This window comes from Eubalaena glacialis, chromosome 5 (genome assembly GCF_028564815.1).
Source record: "Eubalaena glacialis isolate mEubGla1 chromosome 5, mEubGla1.1.hap2.+ XY, whole genome shotgun sequence".
Taxonomy (NCBI): Eukaryota; Metazoa; Chordata; class Mammalia; order Artiodactyla; family Balaenidae; genus Eubalaena; species Eubalaena glacialis.
In genome coordinates this window covers 133032387-133054913 of record NC_083720.1, presented here as the reverse complement: position 1 = coordinate 133054913, position 22527 = coordinate 133032387, and positions in this window count along the sequence as shown.

Sequence of the window (22527 nt, the reverse complement as noted above, 5' to 3'; positions counted from 1 at the left end):
AGCCGTACCCTAACCCTAACCCTAAACCTAACCCTAAATCATAGCCTACGCCGTACCGTAACCCGTACCCTAACCCGTATCCTAAGCCGTGCCCTAACCCTAACCCTAACCCTAGCCCTACCCCTAACTCATACCCTACGCCGTACCCTCACATGTACCCTAACGCGTACCCTAAGCCGTACCCTAACCCTAACCCTAAAACTAACCCGTACCCTACGCCGTAACCGCACACGTATCCTAACCCGTACCCTAAGCCGTACACTAACCCTAACCATAACCCTAACACATACGCTACGCCGTACCCTCACCCGTACCCTAACCCGTACCCTAAGCCGTACTCTAACCCTAACCCTAACCCTAACCCTAACCCATACCCTACGAAGTACCCTAACCCGTACCCTAACACGTACCCTAAGCTGTACCCTAACCCTAACCCTAAGCCTAACCCATACGCTACGCCGTACCCTCACCCGTACCCTAACCCGTATCCTAAGCCGTACCCTAAGCCTAACCAATACCCTACGCAGTACCCTCACCCGTACCCTCAACCGTACCCTAAGCCATACCCTAACCCTAACCCTAACCCTAACCCTGACCCTACCGTACGCCGTAGCCTCACCCGTACCGTAACCCGTATCCTAAGCCGTACCCTAACCCTAACCAATACCCTATGCAGTACCCTCACCCGTACCCTAACCCCTACCCTAAGCCGTACCCTAACCCTAACCCTAACCCTAATCCTAATCCGTACCTTACGCCGTACCCTCACCCGTACCCTATTCCATACCCTAAGCCATACCCTAACCCTAACACTAACCCTAACCCTAAGCCTAACCCTAAACTACCCTTGACTGCTTTTGCCTCCATTAGATTTCCTAAGCACTAGTGTTTTAAGGAACAGGTTAAAAAGAAAATCCTAATGTGATTTTTTTATAATGTGTTTATTCTTTATCTTATCCTAGTGACTAAAATCTTCTCCATGGCTGGACCCCAAATAATATTCCTTTACGTGCTAAGTGGTATCTAGAGAGTGGGATAGGTTTAATAAATACCCTAATCCTAACGTGTACCCTAACCCTAACCCATACCCTAACCCAAACCCTAACCGTAACACGTACGCTAATCCTAACCCGTACCTTAAACCAATCCCTAACCCTAAAACTAACCCTAACCCAAACCCTAACGCTAACCCATACCCTACGCCGTACCCTCACCCGTACCCTAACCCGTATCCTAAGCCGTACCCTAACCCTAACCAATACCCTACGCAGTACCCTCACCCGTACCCTCAACCGTACCCTAAGCCATACCCTAACCCTAACCCTAAACCTAACCCTGACCCCTACCGTACGCCGTAGCCTCACCCGTACCCTATACCATACCCTAAGCCGTACCCTAACCCTAACACTAACCCTAACCCTAACCCCAACCCTAAACTACCCTTGACTGCTTTTGACTCCATTAGATTTCCTAAGCACTAGTGTTTTAAGGAACAGGTTAAAAAGAAAATCCTAATGTGATTTTTTTATAATGTGCTTATTCTTTATCTTATCCTAGTGACTAAAATCTTCTCCATGCCTGGACCCCAAATAATATTCCTTTACGTGCTAAGTGGTATCTAGAGAGTGGGATAGGTTTAATAAATACCCTAATCCTAACGTGTACCCTAACCCTAACCCATACCCTAACCCTAACGCGTACCCTAACCCTAACCCAAACCCTAACCCTAAGACATACGCTAATCCTAACCCATACCCTAAACCAATCCTAACCCTAACCCTAACCCTAACCCATACCTTACGCCGTACCCTCACCCGTACCCTAACCCGTACCCTAAGCCGTACCTTAACCCTAACCCTAACCGTAAACTATACCTTACGCCCTACACTCACTCGTACCCTAACCCTTACCCTAACCCGTACCCTACACCTAACCCTAACCCCTACCCTACGCCGTACCCTCACCTGTACCCTATCCCATACCCTAAGCCGTACCCTAACCCTAACCCTAACCCTAACCCTAAATTACCCTTGACTGCTTTGCCTCCATTAGATTTCCTAAGCACTAGTGTTTTAAGGAAAAGGTTAAAAAGTAAATCCTAATGTGATTTTTTTATAATGTGTTTATTCTTTATCTTATCCTAGTGACTAAAATCTTCTCCATGGCTGGACCCCAAATAATATTCGTTTACGTGCTATGTGGTATCTAGAGAGTGGGATAGGTTTAATAAATACCCTAATCCTAACGTGTACCCTAACCCTAACCCATACCCTAACCCAAACCCTAACCGTAACACGTACGCTAATCGTAACCCGTACCTTAAACCAATCCCTAACCTTAAAACTAACCCTAACCCTAACCCTAACCCATACCCTACGCCGTACCCTCACCCGTACCCTAACCCGTACCCTAAGCCGTACCCTAACCCTAACCCTAACCCGAACCCATACCCTACAACGTACCCTCTCACTTACCCTAAACCGTACCCTAAGCTGTAACCTAACCCTAACCCTAACCCTAAACTATACCTTACGCCCTACCCTCACTCATACCCTAACCCGTACCCTAAGCCGTACCCTAACCCTATCCCTAACCCTAGCCCTACCCCTAACCCATAACCTACGCCGTACCCTCACCCGTACCCTAACCCTTATCCTAAGCCGTACCCTAACCCTAACCAATACCCTACGCATTACCCTCACCCATACCTTCACCCGTACACTAAGCCGTACCCTAACCCTAACCCTAACCCTAACCCTAACCCATACGCTATGCCGTACCCTCACCCGTACCCTAAACCGTATCCTACGCCGTACCCTAACCCTAATCCTAACCCTAACCTATACCCTACGCCGTACCCTCACCCGTACCCTAACCCGTACCCTAAGCCGTACCCCAACCCTAACCCTAACCCTAACCCATACCCTACGCCGTACCCTAACCCGTACCCTAACCCGTATCCTAAGCCGTACCCTAACCCTAACCCATACCCTACGCCGTACCCTCACCCGTACCCTATCCCATACCCTACGCCGTACCCTAACCTGCATCCTAAGCCGTACCCTAACCCTAACCAATACCCTACACAGTACCCTCACCCGTACCCTAACCCGTACCCTAAGCCGTACCCTAACCCTAACCCTAACGCGAACCCATACCCTACAACGTACCCTCACACTTACCCTAAACCGTACCCTAAGCCGTATCCTAACCCTAACCCTAACCCTAAACTATACCTTACGCCCTGCCCTCACTCGTACCCTAACCGGTACCCTAAGACGTATCCTAACCCTAACCCTAACCCTAGCCCTACCCCTAACCCATACCCTACGCCGTACCCTCACACGTACCCTAACGCGTACCCTAAGCCGTATCCTAACCCTAAACCTAAAACTAACCCGTACCCTACGCCGTAACCGCACACGTATCCTAACCCGTATCCTAAGCTGTACCCTAAACCTAACCCTAACCCTAACCCATACGCTACGCCGTACCCTCAGCCGTACCCTAACCCGTACCCTAAGCCGTGCCCTCACCCTAACCCTAACCCTAACCCTAACCCTAACCCATACCCTACGACATACCCTAACGCGTACCCTAAGCCGTACCCTAACCCTAACCCTAAAATTAACCCGTACCCTACGCCGTAACCGCACACGTATCCTAACCCGTATCCTAAGCTGTACCCTAAACCTAACCCTAACCCTAACCCATACGCTACGCCGTACCCTCAGCCGTACCCTAACCCGTACCCTAAGCCGTGCCCTAACCCTAACCCTAACCCTAACCCTAACCCTAACCCATACCCTACGACGTACCCTAACCCGTACCCTAATCCGTACCCTAAGCCGTACCCTAACCCTAACCCTAAGCCTAACCCATACGCTACGCCGTACCTTCACCCGTACCCTAACCCGTATCCTAAGCCGTACCCTAACCCTAACCCTAACCCTAAACTATACTTTACGCCGTACCCTCACCCGTACCCTAAACCGTACCCTAAGCTGTACCCTAACCCTAACCCTAACCCTAACCCTAACCCTAACCCATACCCTACGCCGTACCCTAATCTGTACCCTAACCCGTATCCTAAGCCGTACCCTAACCCTAAACAATACCCTACGCCGTACCCTCACCCGTACCGTATCCCATACCCTAACCCGTACCCTAACCCTAACCGTAACCCTAACCCTAACCCTAAACTACCCTTGACTGCTTTTGTCTCCATTAGATTGCCTAAGCACTAGTGTTTTAAGGAACAGGTTAAAAAGAAAATCCTAATGTGATTTTTTTATAATGTGTTTATTCTTTATCTTATCCTAGTGACTAAAATCTTCTCATGGCTGGACCCCAAATAATATTCTTTTACGTGCTAAGTGGTATCTAGAGAGTGGGGTAGGTTTAATAAATACCCTAATCCTAACGTGTACCCTAACCCCTACCCTAGCCCTAAAGCGTACCCTAACCCTAACACAAACCCTAACCCTAACACGTACGCTAATCCTAAACCATACCCTAAAACAATCCCTAACCCTAAAACTAACCCTAACCCTAACCCTAACCCTCACCCGTACCCTCACCCATACCCTAAGCCGTACCCTAACCCTAACCCTAACCCTAATCCTAATCCCTACCCTACGCCGTACCCTCACCCGTACCCTATTCCATACCCTAATCCGTACCCTAACCCTAACACTAACCCTAACCCTAACCCTAACCCTAAACTACCCTTGACTGCTTTTGCCTCCATTAGATTTCCTAAGCACTAGTGTTTTAAGGAACAGGTTAAAAAGAAAATCCTAATGTGATTTTTTTATAATGTGTTTATTCTTTATCTTATCCTAGTGACTAAAATCTTCTCCATGGCTGGACCCCAAATAATATTCCTTTACGTGCTAAGTGGTATCTAGAGAGTGGGATAGGTTTAATAAATACCCTAATCCTAACGTGTACCCTAACCCTAACCCATACCCTAACCCTAACGCGTACCCTAACCCTAACCCAAACCCTAACCCTAACACGTATGCTAATCCTAACCCGTACCCTAAACCAATCCCTAACCCTAAAACTAACCCTAATCCTAACCCTAACCCTCACCCGTACCATAACCCGTACCCTAAGCCGTACCCTAACCCTAACCCTAACCCTAACCGCTACCCTATGCCGTACCCTCACCCGTACCCTAACCCGTACCCTAAGCTGTACCTTAACCCTAACCCTAACCCTAACCGTAACCCTAACCCATACCCTACGCCGTACCCTCACCCGTACCCTAACCCGTATCCTAAGCCGAACCCTAACACTAACCCTAACCCTAACCTATACCCTACGCCGTACCCTCACCCGTACCCTAACCCGTACCCTAAGCCGTACCCTAACCCTAACCCTAACCCATACCCTACGCCGTACCCTAACCTGTATCCTAAGCTGTACCCTAACCCTAACCCTAACCCTAACCGTAACCCTAACACATACCCTACGCCGTACCCTAACCCGTACCCTAACCCGTATCCTAAGCCGTACCCTAACCCTAACCAATACCCTACGCAATACCCTCACCCGTACCCTAACCCGTACCCTAAGCCGTACCCTAACCCTAACCCTAAACCTAACCCTAAATCATAGCCTACGCCGTACCGTAACCCGTACCCTAACCCGTATCCTAAGCCGTGCCCTAACCCTAACCCTAACCCTAGCCCTACCCCTAACTCATACCCTACGCCGTACCCTCACACGTACCCTAACGCGTACCCTAAGCCGTACCCTAACCCTAACCCTAAAACTAACCCGTACCCTACGCCGTAACCGCACACGTATCCTAACCCGTACCCTAAGCCGTACACTAACCCTAACCATAACCCTAACCCATACGCTATGCCGTACCCTCACCCGTACCCTAACCCGTACCCTAAGCCGTGCTCTAACCCTAACCCTAACCCTAACCCTAACCCATACCCTACGAAGTACACTAACCCGTACCCTAACCCATACCCTAAGCTGTACCCTAAACCTAACCCTAAGCCTAACCCATACGCTACGCCGTACCCTCACCCGTACCCTAACCCGTATCCTAAGCCGTACCCTAAGCCTAACCAATACCCTACGCAGTACCCTCACCCGTACCCTCAACCGTACCATAAGCCATACCCTAACCCTAACCCTAACCCTAACCCTGACCCCTACCGTACGCCGTAGCCTCACCCGTACTGTAACCCGTATCCTAAGCCGTACCCTAACCCTAACCAATACCCTATGCAGTACCCTCACCCGTACCCTCACCCGTACCCTAAGCCGTACCCTAACCCTAACCCTAAGCCTAATCCTAATCCGTACCCTACGCCGTACCCTCACCCGTACCCTATTCCATACCCTAAGCCATACCCTAACCCTAACACTAACCCTAACCCTAACCCTAAACTACCCTTGACTGCTTTTGCCTCCATTAGATTTCCTAAGCACTAGTGTTTTAAGGAACAGGTTAAAAAGAAAATCCTAATGTGATTTTTTTATAATGTGTTTATTCTTTATCTTATCCTAGTGACTAAAATCTTCTCCATGGCTGGACCCCAAATAATATTCCTTTACGTGCTAAGTGGTATCTAGAGAGTGGGATAGGTTTAACAAATACCCTAATCCTAACGTGTACCCTAACCCTAACCCATACCCTAACCCTAACGCGTACCCTAACCCTAACCCAAACCCTAACCCTAACACGTATGCTAATCCTAACCCGTACCCTAAACCAATCCCTAACCCTAACCCTAACCCTAACCCATACCTTATGCCGTACCCTCACCCGTACCCTAACCCGTACCCTAAGCCGTACCCTAACCCTAACCCTAACCCTAACCCTAACCCATACCCTACAACGTACCCTCACACTTACCCTAAACCATACCCTAAGCCGTACCTTATCCCTAACCCTAACCGTAAACTATACCTTACGCCCTACCCTCACTCGTACCCTAACCCTTACCCTAACCCGTACCCTAAACCTAACCCTAACCCTAGCCCTGACCCTAAGCCCTACCCTACGCCGTACCCTCACCCGTACCCTAACCCATACCCTAAGCTGTACCCTAACCCTAACCCTAACCCTAACCCTAACCCTAACCCATACCCTACGCCGTACCCTAACCCGTACCCTAACCCATATCCTAAGCCGTACCCTAACCCTAACCAATACCCTACGCAGTACCCTCACCCGTACCCTAAGCCGTACACTAACCCTAACCCTAACCCTAACCCTAACCCCTACCCTACGCCGTACCCTCACCCGTACCCTAACCCATACCCTAACCCAAACCCTAACCGTAACACGTACGCTAATCCTAACCCGTACTTTAAACCAATCCCTAACCTTAAAACTAACCCTAACCCTAACCCTAACCCATATCCTACGCCGTACCCTAACCTGTATCCTAAGCTGTACCCTAACCCTAACCCTAACCCTAACCGTAACCCTAACCCATACCCTACGCCGTACCCTAACCCGTACCCTAACCCGTATCCTAAGCCGTACCCTAACCCTAACCAATACCCTACGCAATACCCTCACCCGTACCCTAACCCGTACCCTAAGCCGTACCCTAACCCTAACCCTAAACCTAACCCTAAATCATAGCCTACGCCGTACCGTAACCCGTACCCTAACCCGTATCCTAAGCCGTGCCCTAACCCTAACCCTAACCCTAGCCCTACCCCTAACTCATACCCTACGCCGTACCCTCACACGTACCCTAACGCGTACCCTAAGCCGTACCCTAACCCTAACCCTAAAACTAACCCGTACCCTACGCCGTAACCGCACACGTATCCTAACCCGTACCCTAAGCCGTACACTAACCCTAACCATAACCCTAACCCATACGCTATGCCGTACCCTCACCCGTACCCTAACCCGTACCCTAAGCCGTGCTCTAACCCTAACCCTAACCCTAACCCTAACCCATACCCTACGAAGTACACTAACCCGTACCCTAACCCATACCCTAAGCTGTACCCTAAACCTAACCCTAAGCCTAACCCATACGCTACGCCGTACCCTCACCCGTACCCTAACCCGTATCCTAAGCCGTACCCTAAGCCTAACCAATACCCTACGCAGTACCCTCACCCGTACCCTCAACCGTACCATAAGCCATACCCTAACCCTAACCCTAACCCTAACCCTGACCCCTACCGTACGCCGTAGCCTCACCCGTACTGTAACCCGTATCCTAAGCCGTACCCTAACCCTAACCAATACCCTATGCAGTACCCTCACCCGTACCCTCACCCGTACCCTAAGCCGTACCCTAACCCTAACCCTAAGCCTAATCCTAATCCGTACCCTACGCCGTACCCTCACCCGTACCCTATTCCATACCCTAAGCCATACCCTAACCCTAACACTAACCCTAACCCTAACCCTAAACTACCCTTGACTGCTTTTGCCTCCATTAGATTTCCTAAGCACTAGTGTTTTAAGGAACAGGTTAAAAAGAAAATCCTAATGTGATTTTTTTATAATGTGTTTATTCTTTATCTTATCCTAGTGACTAAAATCTTCTCCATGGCTGGACCCCAAATAATATTCCTTTACGTGCTAAGTGGTATCTAGAGAGTGGGATAGGTTTAACAAATACCCTAATCCTAACGTGTACCCTAACCCTAACCCATACCCTAACCCTAACGCGTACCCTAACCCTAACCCAAACCCTAACCCTAACACGTATGCTAATCCTAACCCGTACCCTAAACCAATCCCTAACCCTAACCCTAACCCTAACCCATACCTTATGCCGTACCCTCACCCGTACCCTAACCCGTACCCTAAGCCGTACCCTAACCCTAACCCTAACCCTAACCCTAACCCATACCCTACAACGTACCCTCACACTTACCCTAAACCATACCCTAAGCCGTACCTTATCCCTAACCCTAACCGTAAACTATACCTTACGCCCTACCCTCACTCGTACCCTAACCCTTACCCTAACCCGTACCCTAAACCTAACCCTAACCCTAGCCCTGACCCTAAGCCCTACCCTACGCCGTACCCTCACCCGTACCCTAACCCATACCCTAAGCTGTACCCTAACCCTAACCCTAACCCTAACCCTAACCCTAACCCATACCCTACGCCGTACCCTAACCCGTACCCTAACCCATATCCTAAGCCGTACCCTAACCCTAACCAATACCCTACGCAGTACCCTCACCCGTACCCTAAGCCGTACACTAACCCTAACCCTAACCCTAACCCTAACCCCTACCCTACGCCGTACCCTCACCCGTACCCTAACCCATACCCTAACCCAAACCCTAACCGTAACACGTACGCTAATCCTAACCCGTACTTTAAACCAATCCCTAACCTTAAAACTAACCCTAACCCTAACCCTAACCCATACCCTACGCCGTACTCTCACCCGTACCCTAACCCGTATCCTAGGCCGTACCCTAACCCTAACACAAACCCTAACCCTAACACGTACGCTAATCCTAAACCATACCCTAAACCAATCCCTAACCCTAAAACTAACCCTAACCCAAACCCTAACGCTAACCCATACCCTACGCCGTACCCTCACCCGTACCCTAACCCGTATCCTAAGCCGTACCCTAACCCTAACCAATACCCTACGCAGTACCCTCACCCGTACCCTCAACCGTACCCTAAGCCATACCCTAACCCTAACCCTAAACCTAACCCTGACCCCTACCATACGCCGTAGCCTCACCCGTACCCTATACCATACCCTCAGCCGTACCCTAACCCTAACACTAACCCTAACCCTAACCCCAACCCTAAACTACCCTTGACTGCTTTTGCCTCCATTAGATTTCCTAAGCACTAGTGTTTTAAGGAACAGGTTAAAAAGAAAATCCTAATGTGATTTTTTTATAATGTGCTTCTTCTTTATCTTATCCTAGTGACTAAAATCTTCTCCATGGCTGGACCCCAAATAATATTCCTTTACGTGCTAAGTGGTATCTAGAGAGTGGGATAGGTTTAATAAATACCCTAATCCTAACGTGTACCCTAACCCTAACCCATACCCTAACCCTAACCTGTACCCTAACCCTAACACAAACCCTAACCCTAACACGTATGCTAATCCTAACCCGTACCCTAAACCAATCCCTAACCCTAAAACTAACCCTAACCCTAAACCTAACCCTAACCCATACCCTACAACGTACCGTCACACGTACCCTAAACCGTACCCTAAGCCGTAACCTAACCCTAACCTTAACCCGAAACTATACCTTACGCCCTACCCTCACTCGTACCCTAACCCATACCCTAAGCTGTACCCTAACCTTAACCCTAACCCTAGCCCTAACCCTATCCCATACCCTACGCGGTACTCTCAAACGTACCCTAACGCGTACCCTAAGCCGTACCCTAACCCTAACCCATACCCTATACCGTAACCGCACACATAACCCAACCCGTACCCTAAGCCGTACCCTAACCCTAAACCTAACCCTAACCCATACGCTACGCCATACCCTCACCCGTACCCTAAACCGTATCCTAAGCCGTGCCCTAACCCTAACCCTAACCTATAACCTACGCCGGACCCTCACCCGTACCCTAACCCGTACCCTAAGCCGTACCCTAACCCTAACCCTAACCCTAACCCATACACTATGCCGTACCCTAACCCGTACCCTAACCCTTATCCTAAGCCGTACCCTAACCCTAACCAATACCCTACGCAGTACCCTCACCCATACCCTCACCCGTACCCTAAGCCGTACCCTAACCCTAACCCTAACCCTAACACTAACCTTAACCCATACGCTATGCCGTACCCTCACCCATACCCTAACCCATATCCTAAGCCGTACCCTAACCCTAACCTTAACCCTAACCTATACCTATGCCGTACCCTCACCCGTACCCTAACCCGTACCCTAAGCTGTACCCTAACCCTAACCCTAACCCTAACCCTAACCCTAACCCTAACCCTAACCCGTACCCTAACCCGTATCCTAAGCCGTACCCTAACCCTAACCCTAATCCTAAACTATACCTTACACTCTACCCTTACTAGTACCCTAACCCGTACCCTAAGCCGTACCCTAAACCTAACCAAACCCTAGCCCTAACCCTAACCCATACCCTACGCCGTGCACTCACACGTACCCTAACGCGTACCCTAAGCCGTACCCTAACCCTATCCCTAACCCTAACCCATACCCTACGCCGTAACCGCACACGTATCCTAACCCGTACCCTAAGCCGTACCCTAAACCTAACCCTAACCCTATCCCTAACCGTTACCCCTACCCTACGCCGTACCCTCACCCGTACCCAATCCCATACTCTAAGCAGTATCCTAACCCTAACACTAACCCTAAGCCTAACCCTAACCCTAAACTACCCTTGACTGCTTTTGCCTCCATTAGATTTCCTAAGCACCAATGTTTTAAGAAACAGGTTAAAAAGAAAATCCTAATGTGATTTTTTTATAATGTGTTTATTCTTTATCTTATCCTAGTGACTAAAATCTTCTCCATGGCTAGACCCCACATAATATTCCTTTACGTGCTAAGTGGTATCTAGAGAGTGGGATAGGTTTAATAAATACCCTAATCCTAACGTGTACCCTAACACTAACCCATACCCTAACCCTAACGCGTACCCTAACCCTAACCCAAACCCTAACCCTAACACGTATGCTAATCCTAACCCGTACCCTAAACCAATCACTAACCCTAAAACTAACCCTAACCCTAACCCTAACCCTAACCCATACCCTAAACCTAACGCGTACCCTAACCCTAACCCAAACCCTAACCCTAACACGTACGCTCATCCTAACCCGTACCCTAAACGAATCCCTAACCCTAAAACAAATCCTAACCCTAACCCTAACCCTTACCCTACGCCGTACCCTCACCCGTACCATAACCCGTACCCTAAGCCGTACCCTAACCCTAACCCTAACCCTAACCCCTACCCTATGCTGTACCCTCACCCGTACCCTAACCCGTACCCTAAGCTGTACCTTAACCCTAACCCTAACCCTAACCGTAACCCTAACCCATACCCTACGCCGTACCCTCACCCGTACCCTAACCCGTATCCTAAGCCGAACCCTAACACTAACCCTAACCCTAACCTATACCCTACGCCGTACCCTCACCCGTACCCTAACCCGTACCCTAAGCCGTACCCTAACCCTAACCATAACCCATACCCTACGCCGTACCCTAACCTGTATCCTAAGCTGTACCCTAACCCTAACCCTAACCCTAACCCTAACCCTAACCCTATGCCGTATGCTCACTCATACCCTAACGCGTACCCTAAGCCGTACCCTAAACCTATCCCTAACCCTAGCCCTACCCCTAACCCATAACCTACGCAGTACCCTCACCCATACACTCACCCGTACCCTAAGCCGTACCCTAACCCTAACCCTAACCCTAATCCTAACCCATACGCTATGCTGTACCCTCACCCGTACCCTAAACGGTATCCTAAGCCGTACCCTAACCCTAACCCTAACCCTAACCCATAACCTACGCCGTACACTCACCCGTACACTAACCCGTACCCTAAGCCTTACCCTAACCCTAACCCTAACCCTAACCCATACCCTACGCCGTACCCTAACCCGTACCCTCACCCGTACCCTAAGCCGTACCCTAACCCTAACCCTAACCCGAACCCATACCTTACAATGTACCCTCACACTTACCCTAAACCGTACACCAAGCCGTACCCTAACCCTAACCCTAACCCTAAAATATACCTTATGCCCTGCCCTCACTCGTACCCTAACCCATACCCTAAGCCATACCCTAACCCTAACCCTAGCTCTAACCCTTATCCATACCGTACGCCGTACCCTCACACGTACCCTAACGCGTACCCTAAGCCGTACCCTAAAACTAACCCTAACCCATACCCTACGCCGTAACCGCACATGTATCCTAACCCGTACCCTAAGCCGTACCCTAACCGTAACCCTAACCCTCACCGGTACCCTAACCCTTTTCCTAAGCAGTGCCCTAACCCTAACCCTAACCCTAACCAATACCCTACACCGTACTCTCACCCGTACCCTAAACCGTACCCTAAGCCGTACCCTAACCGTAACCCTAAACCTAACCCAAATCATAGCCTACGCCGTACCGTAACCCGTATCCTAACCCGTACCCTAAGCCGTGCCCTAACCCTAACCCTAACCCTAACCCTAACCCTAACCCATACCCTACGCCGTACCCTAACCCGTACCCTAACCCGTATCCTAAGCCGTACCCTAACCCTAACCAATACCCTACGCAATACCCTCACCCGTACCCTAACCCGTACCCTAAGCCGTACCCTAACCCTAACCCTAAACCTAACCCTAAATCATAGCCTACGCCGTACCGTAACCCGTACCCTAACCCGTATCCTAAGCCGTGCCCTAACCCTAACCCTAACCCTAGCCCTACCCCTAACTCATACCCTACGCCGTACCCTCACACGTACCCTAACGCGTACCCTAAGCCGTACCCTAACCCTAACCCTAAAACTAACCCGTACCCTACGCCGTAACCGCACACGTATCCTAACCCGTACCCTAAGCCGTACACTAACCCTAACCATAACCCTAACCCATACGCTACGCCGTACCCTCACCCGTACCCTAACCCGTACCCTAAGCCGTGCTCTAACCCTAACCCTAACCCTAACCCTAACCCATACCCTACGAAGTACCCTAACCCGTACCCTAACCCATACCCTAAGCTGTACCCTAACCCTAACCCTAAGCCTAACCAATACGCTACGCCGTACCCTCACCCGTACCCTAACCCGTATCCTAAGCCGTACCCTAAGCCTAACCAATACCCTACGCAGTACCCTCACCCGTACCCTCAACCGTACCATAAGCCATACCCTAACCCTAACCCTAACCCTAACCCTGACCCTTACCGTACGCCGTAGCCTCACCCGTACTGTAACCCGTATCCTAAGCCGTACCCTAACCCTAACCAATACCCTATGCAGTACCCTCACCCGTACCCTCACCCGTACCCTAAGCCGTACCCTAACCCTAACCCTAAGCCTAATCCTAATCCGTACCCTACGCCGTACCCTCACCCGTACCCTATTCCATACCCTAAGCCATACCCTAACCCTAACACTAACCCTAACCCTAACCCTAAACTACCCTTGACTGCTTTTGCCTCCATTAGATTTCCTAAGCACTAGTGTTTTAAGGAACAGGTTAAAAAGAAAATCCTAATGTGATTTTTTTATAATGTGTTTATTCTTTATCTTATCCTAGTGACTAAAATCTTCTCCATGGCTGGACCCCAAATAATATTCCTTTACGTGCTAAGTGGTATCTAGAGAGTGGGATAGGTTTAACAAATACCCTAATCCTAACGTGTACCCTAACCCTAACCCATACCCTAACCCTAACGCGTACCCTAACCCTAACCCAAACCCTAACCCTAACACGTATGCTAATCCTAACCCGTACCCTAAACCAATCCCTAACCCTAACCCTAACCCTAACCCATACCTTATGCCGTACCCTCACCCGTACCCTAACCCGTACCCTAAGCCGTACCCTAACCCTAACCCTAACCCTAACCCTAACCCATACCCTACAACGTACCCTCACACTTACCCTAAATCATACCCTAAGCCGTACCTTATCCCTAACCCTAACCGTAAACTATACCTTACGCCCTACCCTCACTCGTACCCTAACCCTTACCCTAACCCGTACCCTAAACCTAACCCTAACCCTAGCCCTAACCCTAACCCCTACCCTACCCCATACCCTAAGCTGTACCCTAACCCTAACCCTAACCCTAACCCTAACCCTAACCCATACCCTACGCCGTACCCTAACCCGTACCCTAACCCATATCCTAAGCCGTACCCTAACCCTAACCAATACCCTACGCAGTACCCTCACCCGTACCCTAAGCCGTACACTAACCCTAACCCTAACCCTAACCCTAACCCCTACCCTACGCCGTACCCTCACCCGTACCCTAACCCATACCCTAACCCAAACCCTAACCGTAACACGTACGCTAATCCTAACCCGTACCTTAAACCAATCCCTAACCTTAAAACTAACCCTAACCCTAACCCTAACCCATACCCTACGCCGTACTCTCACCCGTACCCTAACCCGTATCCTAGGCCGTACCCTAACCCTAACACAAACCCTAACCCTAACACGTACGCTAATCCTAAACCATACCCTAAACCAATCCCTAACCCTAAAACTAACCCTAACCCAAACCCTAACGCTAACCCATACCCTACGCCGTACCCTCACCCGTACCCTAACCCGTACCCTAAGCCGTACCCTAACCCTAACTGTAACCCTAACCCATACGCTACGCCGTACCCTCACCCGTACCCTAACCCGTACCCTAAGCCGTACCCTAACCCTAACCCTAACCCTAACCCTAACCCATACCCTACAACGTACCCTCACACTTACCCTAAACCATACCCTAAGCCGTACCTTAACCCTAACCCTAACCGTAAAATATACCTTACGCCCTACCCTCACTCGTACCCTAACCCTTACCCTAACCCGTACCCTAAACCTAACCCTAACCCTAGCCCTAACCCTAACCCCTACCCTACGCCATACCCTCACCCGTACCCTAACCCATACCCTAAGCTGTACCCTAACCCTAACCCTAAACCTAACCCTAACCCTAACCCATACCCTACGCCGTACCCTAACCCGTACCCTAACCCATATACTAAGCCGTACCCTAACCCTAACCAATACCCTACGCAGTACCCTCACCCGTACCCTAAGCCGTACCCTAACCCTAACCCTAACCCTAACCCCTACCCTACGCCGTACCCTCACCCGTACCCTATCCCATACCCTAAGCCGAACCCTAACCCTAACCCTAACCTTAACACTAACCCTAACCCTAAATTACCCTTGACTGCTTTGCCTCCATTAGATTTCCTAAGCACTAGTGTTTTAAGGAACAGGTTAAAAAGTAAATCCTAATGTGATTTTTTTATAATGTGTTTATTCTTTATCTTATCCTAGTGACTAAAATCTTCTCCATGGCTGGACCCCAAATAATATTCGTTTACGTGCTAAGTGGTATCTAGAGAGTGGGATAGGTTTAATAAATACCCTAATCCTAACGTGTACCCTAACCCTAACCCATACCCTAACCCAAACCCTAACCGTAACACGTACGCTAATCCTAACCCGTACCATAAACCAATCCCTAACCTTAAAACTAACCCTAACCCTAACCCTAACCCATACCCTACGCCGTACTCTCACCCGTACCCTAACCCGTACCCTAAGCCGTACCCTAACCCTAACCCTAACCCGAACCCATACCCTACAACGTACCCTCACACTTACCCTAAACCGTACCCTAAGCCGTAACCTAACCCTAACCCTAACCCTAAACTATACCTTACGCCCTACCCTCACTCATACCCTAACCAGTACCCTAAGCCGAACCCTAACCATATCCCTAACCGTAGCCCTACCCCTAACCCATAACCTACGCCGTACCCTCACCCGTACCCTAACCCTTATCCTAAGCCGTACCCTAACCCTAACCAATAACCTACGCAGTACCCTCACCCATACCCTCACCCGTACCCTAAGCCGTACCCTAACCCTAACCCTAACCCTAACCCATGCGCTATGCCGTACCCTCACACGTACCCTAAACCGTATCCTAAGCCGTACCCTAACCCTAATCCTAACCCTAACCTATACCCTACACCGTACCCTAACCCGTACCCTAACCCGTATCCTAAGCCGTACCCTAACCCTAATCAATACCCTATGCAGTACCCTCACCCGTACCCTAAGCCGTACCCTAACCCTAACCCTAACCCTAACCCTAATCCTAATACCTACCCTACGCCGTACCCTCACCCGTACCCTATTCCATACCCTAATCCGTACCCTAACCCTAACACTAACCCTAACCCTAACCCTAACCCTAACCCCTACCCTACGCCGTACCCTCACCCGTACCCTATCCCATACCCTACGCCGTACCCTAACCTGTATCCTACGCCGTACCCTAACCCTAACCAATACCCTACGCAGTACCCTCACCCGTACCCTCACCCGTACCCTAAGCCGTACCCTAAACCTAACACTAACCCTAACCCTAACCCTAACCCTAACCCTAACCCATACGCTATGCCGTACCCTCACCCGTACCCTAACCCGTATCCTAAGCCGTACCCCAACCCTAACGTTAACCCTAACCCCTACCCTATGCTGTACTCTCACCCGTACCCCAACCCGTACCCAAAGCTGTACCCTAACCCTAACCCTAACCTTAACCCTAACCCATACCCTACGCCGTACCCTAACCCATACACTAACCCGTATCCTAAGCCGTACCCTAACCCTAACCAATACCCTACACAGTACCCTCACCCGTACCCTCACCCATACCCTAACCCATACCCTACGCCGTACCCTAACCTGTATCCTAAGCCATACCCTATCCCTAACCAATACCCTACGCAGTACCCTCACCCGTACCCTAAACCGTACCCTAAGCCGTACACTAAACCTAACTCTAACCCGAAACCATACCCTACAACGTACCCTCACACTTACACTAAACCGTACCCTAAGCCGTACCCTAAATCTAACCCTAACCCTAAACTATACCTTACGCCCTACCCTCACTCGTACCCTAATCCATACCCTAAGCCATACCCTACCCCTAACCCTAACCCTAGCCCTACCCCTAACCCATACCCTACGCCGTACCCTCACACGTACCCTATCGCATACCCTAAGCCGTACCCTAACCCTAACCCTAACCCTAGCACTAACCCTAACCCATACCCTACGCCGTACTCTAACCTGTATCCTAAGCCGTACCCTAACCCTAACCAATACAATACGCAGTACCCTCACCCGTACCCTAAGCCGTACCCTAACCCTAACCCTAACCCTAACCCTAATCCTAATACCTACCCTACGCCGTACCCTCACCCGTACCCTATTCCATACCCTAATCCGTACCCTAACCCTAACACTAACCCTAACCCTAACCCTAACCCTAAACTACCCTTGACTGCTTTTGCCTCCATTAGATTTCCTAAGCACTAGTGTTTTAAGGAACAGGTTAAAAAGAAAATCTTAATGTGATTTTTTTATAATGTGTTTATTCTTTATCTTATCCTAGTGACTAAAATCTTCTCCATGGCTGGACCCCAAATAATATTCCTTTACGTGCTAAGTGGTATCTAGAGAGTGGGATAGGTTTAATAAATACCCTAATCCTAACGTGTACCCTAACCCTAACCCATACCCTAACCCTAATGCGTACCCTAACCCTAACCCAAACCCTAACCCTAACATGTATGCTAATCCTAACCCGTACCCTAAACCAATCCCTAACCCTAAAACTAACCCTAACCCAAACCCTAACGCTAACCCATACCCTACGCCGTACCCTCACCCGTACCCTATCCCACACCCTAAGCCGTACCCTAACCCTACCCCGTACGCTATGCCGTACCCTCACCCGTACCCTAACCCGTATCCTGAGCCGTACCCTAACCCTAACCAATACCGTACGCAGTACCCTCACACGTACCCTCAACCGTACCCTAAGCCGTACCCTATCCCTAACCCTAACCCTAACCCTGACCCCTACCGTACACCGTAGCCTCACCCATACCCTTTACCATACACTAAGCCGTACCCTAACCCTAACCCTAACGCGAACCCATACCCTACAACGTACCTTCACACTTACCCTAAACCGTACCCTAAGCCGTATCCTAACCCTAACCCTAACCCTAAACTATACCTTACGCCCTGCCCTCACTCCTACCCTAACCCGTACCCTAAACCGTACCCTAACCCTAAACCTAACCCTAGCCCTACCCCTAACCCATACCCTGCGCCGTACCCTCACACGTACCCTAACGCGTACCCTAAGCCGTACCCTAACCCTAACCCTAAAACTAACCCGTACCCTACGCCGTAACCGCACACGTATCCTAACCCGTACCCTAAGCCGTACCCTAACCCTAACCCTAACCCTAACCCATACGCTACGCCGTACCCTCACCCGTACCCTAACCCGTACCCTAAGCCGTGCCCTAACCCTAACCCTAACCCTAACCCATACCCTATGACGTACCCTAACCCGTACCCTAACCCGTACCCTAAGCCGTACACTAACCCTAACCCTAAGCCTAACCCATACGCTACGCCGTACCCTCACCCGTACCGTAACCTGTATCCTAAGCCGTACCCTAACCCTAACCCTAACCCTAACCCTAACCCTAAACTACCCTTGACTGCTTTTGTCTCCATTAGATTTCCTAAGCACTAGTGTTTTAAGGAACAGGTTAAAAAGAAAATCCTAATGTGATTTTCTTATAATTTGTTTATTCTTTAACTTATCCTAGTGACTAAAATCTTCTCCATGGCTGGACCTCAAATAATATTCCTTTACGTGCTAAGTGGTATCTAGAGAGTGGGGTAGGTTTAATAAATACCCTAATCCTAACGTGTACCCTAACCCCTACCCTAGCCCTAACGCGTACCCTAACCCTAACACAAACCCTAACCCTAACACGTAAGCTAATCCTAAACCATACCCTAAACCAATCCCTAACCCTAAAACTAACCCTAACCCAAACCCTAACGCTAACCCATACCCTACGCCGTACCCTCACCCGTACCCTAACCCGTACCCTAAGCCGTACCCTAAACCTAACCCTAATCCTAACCCATACCCTACAACGTACACTCACACTTACCCTAAACCTTACCCAAAGCCGTACCCTACCCTAACCCTAACCCTAAACTACACCTTACGCCCTACCCTCACTAGTACCTAACCCGTACCCTAAGCCGTACCCTAACCCTAACCCTAACCCTAAGCCTAAACCTAAACCTAACCCCTACCCTACGCCGTATCCTCACCCGTAACCTATCCCATACCCTAAGCCGTACCCTAACACTAACCCTAACCCATACCCTACGCCGTACCCTAACCTGTATCCTAAGCCGTACCCTAACCCTAACCAATACCCTACGCAGTACCCTCACCCGTACCCTCACCCGTACACTAAGCCGTACCCTAACCCTAACCCTAAGCCTAACCCCTACCCAATGCCGTACCCTCACCCATACACTAACCCGTACCCTAAGCTGTACCCTAACCCTAACCCTAACCGTAACCGTAACCCTAACCCATACCCTACGCCGTACCCTAACCCGTACCCTAACCCGTATCCTAAGCCGTACACTAACCCTAACCAATACCCTACGCAATACCCTAACCCGTACCCTAAACCGTACCCTAAGCCGTACCCTAACCCTAACCCTAACCCTAACCCATACCCTGCAACGTACCCTCACACTTAACCTATACCGTACCCTAAGCCGTACCTTAACCCTAACACTAACCGTAAACTATACCTTACGCCCTACCCTCACTCGTATCCTAACCCGTACCCTAACCTGTACCCTAACCCTAACCCTAACCCTAACCCATACCTTATGCCGTAAACGCACATGTATCCTAACCCGTACCCTAAGCCGTACCCTAACCCTAACCCTAACCCTAACCCATACGCTACGCCGTACCCTCACCCGGACCCTAACCCGTATCCTAAGCCGTACCCTAACCCTAACCAATACCCTACGCAGTACCCTCACCCGTACCCTCACCCGTACCCTAAGCCGTACCCTAACCCTAACCATAACCCCTACCCTACGCCGTACCCTCACCCGTATCCGATCCCATACCCTAAGCCATACCCTAACCCTAACACTAACCCTAAACCTAACCCTAACCCTAAATTACCCTTGACTGCTTTGCCTCCATTAGATTTCCTAAGCAGTAGCGTTTTAAGGAACAGGTTAAAAAGTAAATGCTAATGTGATTTTTTTATAATGTGTTTATTCTTTATCTTATCCTAGTGACTACAATCTTCTCCATGGCTGGACCCCAAATAATATTCCTTTACGTGCTAAGTGGTATCTAGAGAGTGGGATAGGTTTAATAAATACCCTAATCCTAACGTGTACCCTAACCCTAACCCATGCCCTAACCCTAACGCGTACCCTAACCCTAACCCAAACCCTAACCCTAACACGTATGCTAATCCTAACCCGTACCCCAAACCAATCCCTAACCCTAAAACTAACCCTAACCCTAACCCTAACGCTAACCCATACCTTACAACGTACCCTCACACTTACCCTAAACCGTACCCTAAGCCGAAACCTTACCCTAACACTAACCCGAAACTATACCTTATGCCTTACCCTCACTCGTAACCTAACCCATACCCTAAGCTGTACCCTAACCTTAACCCTAACCCTAGCCCTAACCCTATCCCATACCCTACACGGTACTCTCAAACGTACCCTAACGCGTACCCTAAGCCGTACCCTAACCCTAACCCATACCCTACGCCGAAACCGCACACGTATCCCAACCCGTTCCCTAAGCCGTACCCGAACCCTAACCCTAACCCTAACCCTAACCCATACGCTATGCCGTACCCTCACCCGTACCCTAAACCGTATCCTAAGCCGTACCCTAACCTTAACCCTAACCCTAACCCATACCCTACGCCGTACCCTCACCCGTACCCTAACCCGTATCCTAAGCCGTACCCAAACCCTAAACCTAACCCTAACCTATACCCTACGCCGTACCCTCACCCGTACCCTAACCCGTACCCTAAGCCATACCCTAACCCTAAACCTAACCCTAACCCTAACCCTAAACCTAACCCTAACCCTAACCCTAAAATAACCTTGACTGCTTTTGCCTCCATTAGATTTCCTAAGCACTAGTATTTTAAAGAACAGGTTAAAAAGAAATCCTAATGTGATTTTTTTATAATGTGTATATTCTTTATCTTATCCTAGTGACAAAAATCTTCTCCATGGCTGGACCCCAAATAATATTCCTTTAAGTGCTAAGTGGTATCTAGAGAGTGGGATAAGTTTAATAAATACCCTAATCCTAACGTGTACCCTAACCCTAACCCATGCCCTAACCCTAACGCGTACCCTAACCCTAACCCTAAGACGTAGGCTAATCCAAACCCGTACCCTAAACCAATCCCTAACCCTAAAACTAACCCTAACCCTAACCCTAACCCTAACCCTAACCAATACACTACGCAGTACCCTCACCCGTACCCTCACCCGTACCCTAACCCACACCCTACGCCGAACCCTAACCTGTATCCTAAGCCGTACCCTAACCCTAACCAATACCCTACGCAGTACCCTCACCCGTACCCTAAACCGTACCCTAAGCCGTACCCTAACCCTAACCCTAACCCGAACCCATACCCTACAACGTACCCTCACACTTAACCTAAACCGTACCCTAAGCCGTACCCTAAATCTAACCCTAACCCTCAACTATACCTTACGCCCTACCCTCATTCGTACCCTAACCCGTACCCTAAGCCATAACCTAACCCTAACCCTAACCCTATCCCTACCCCTAACCCATACGCTACGCCGTACCCTCAAATGTACCCTAACGCGT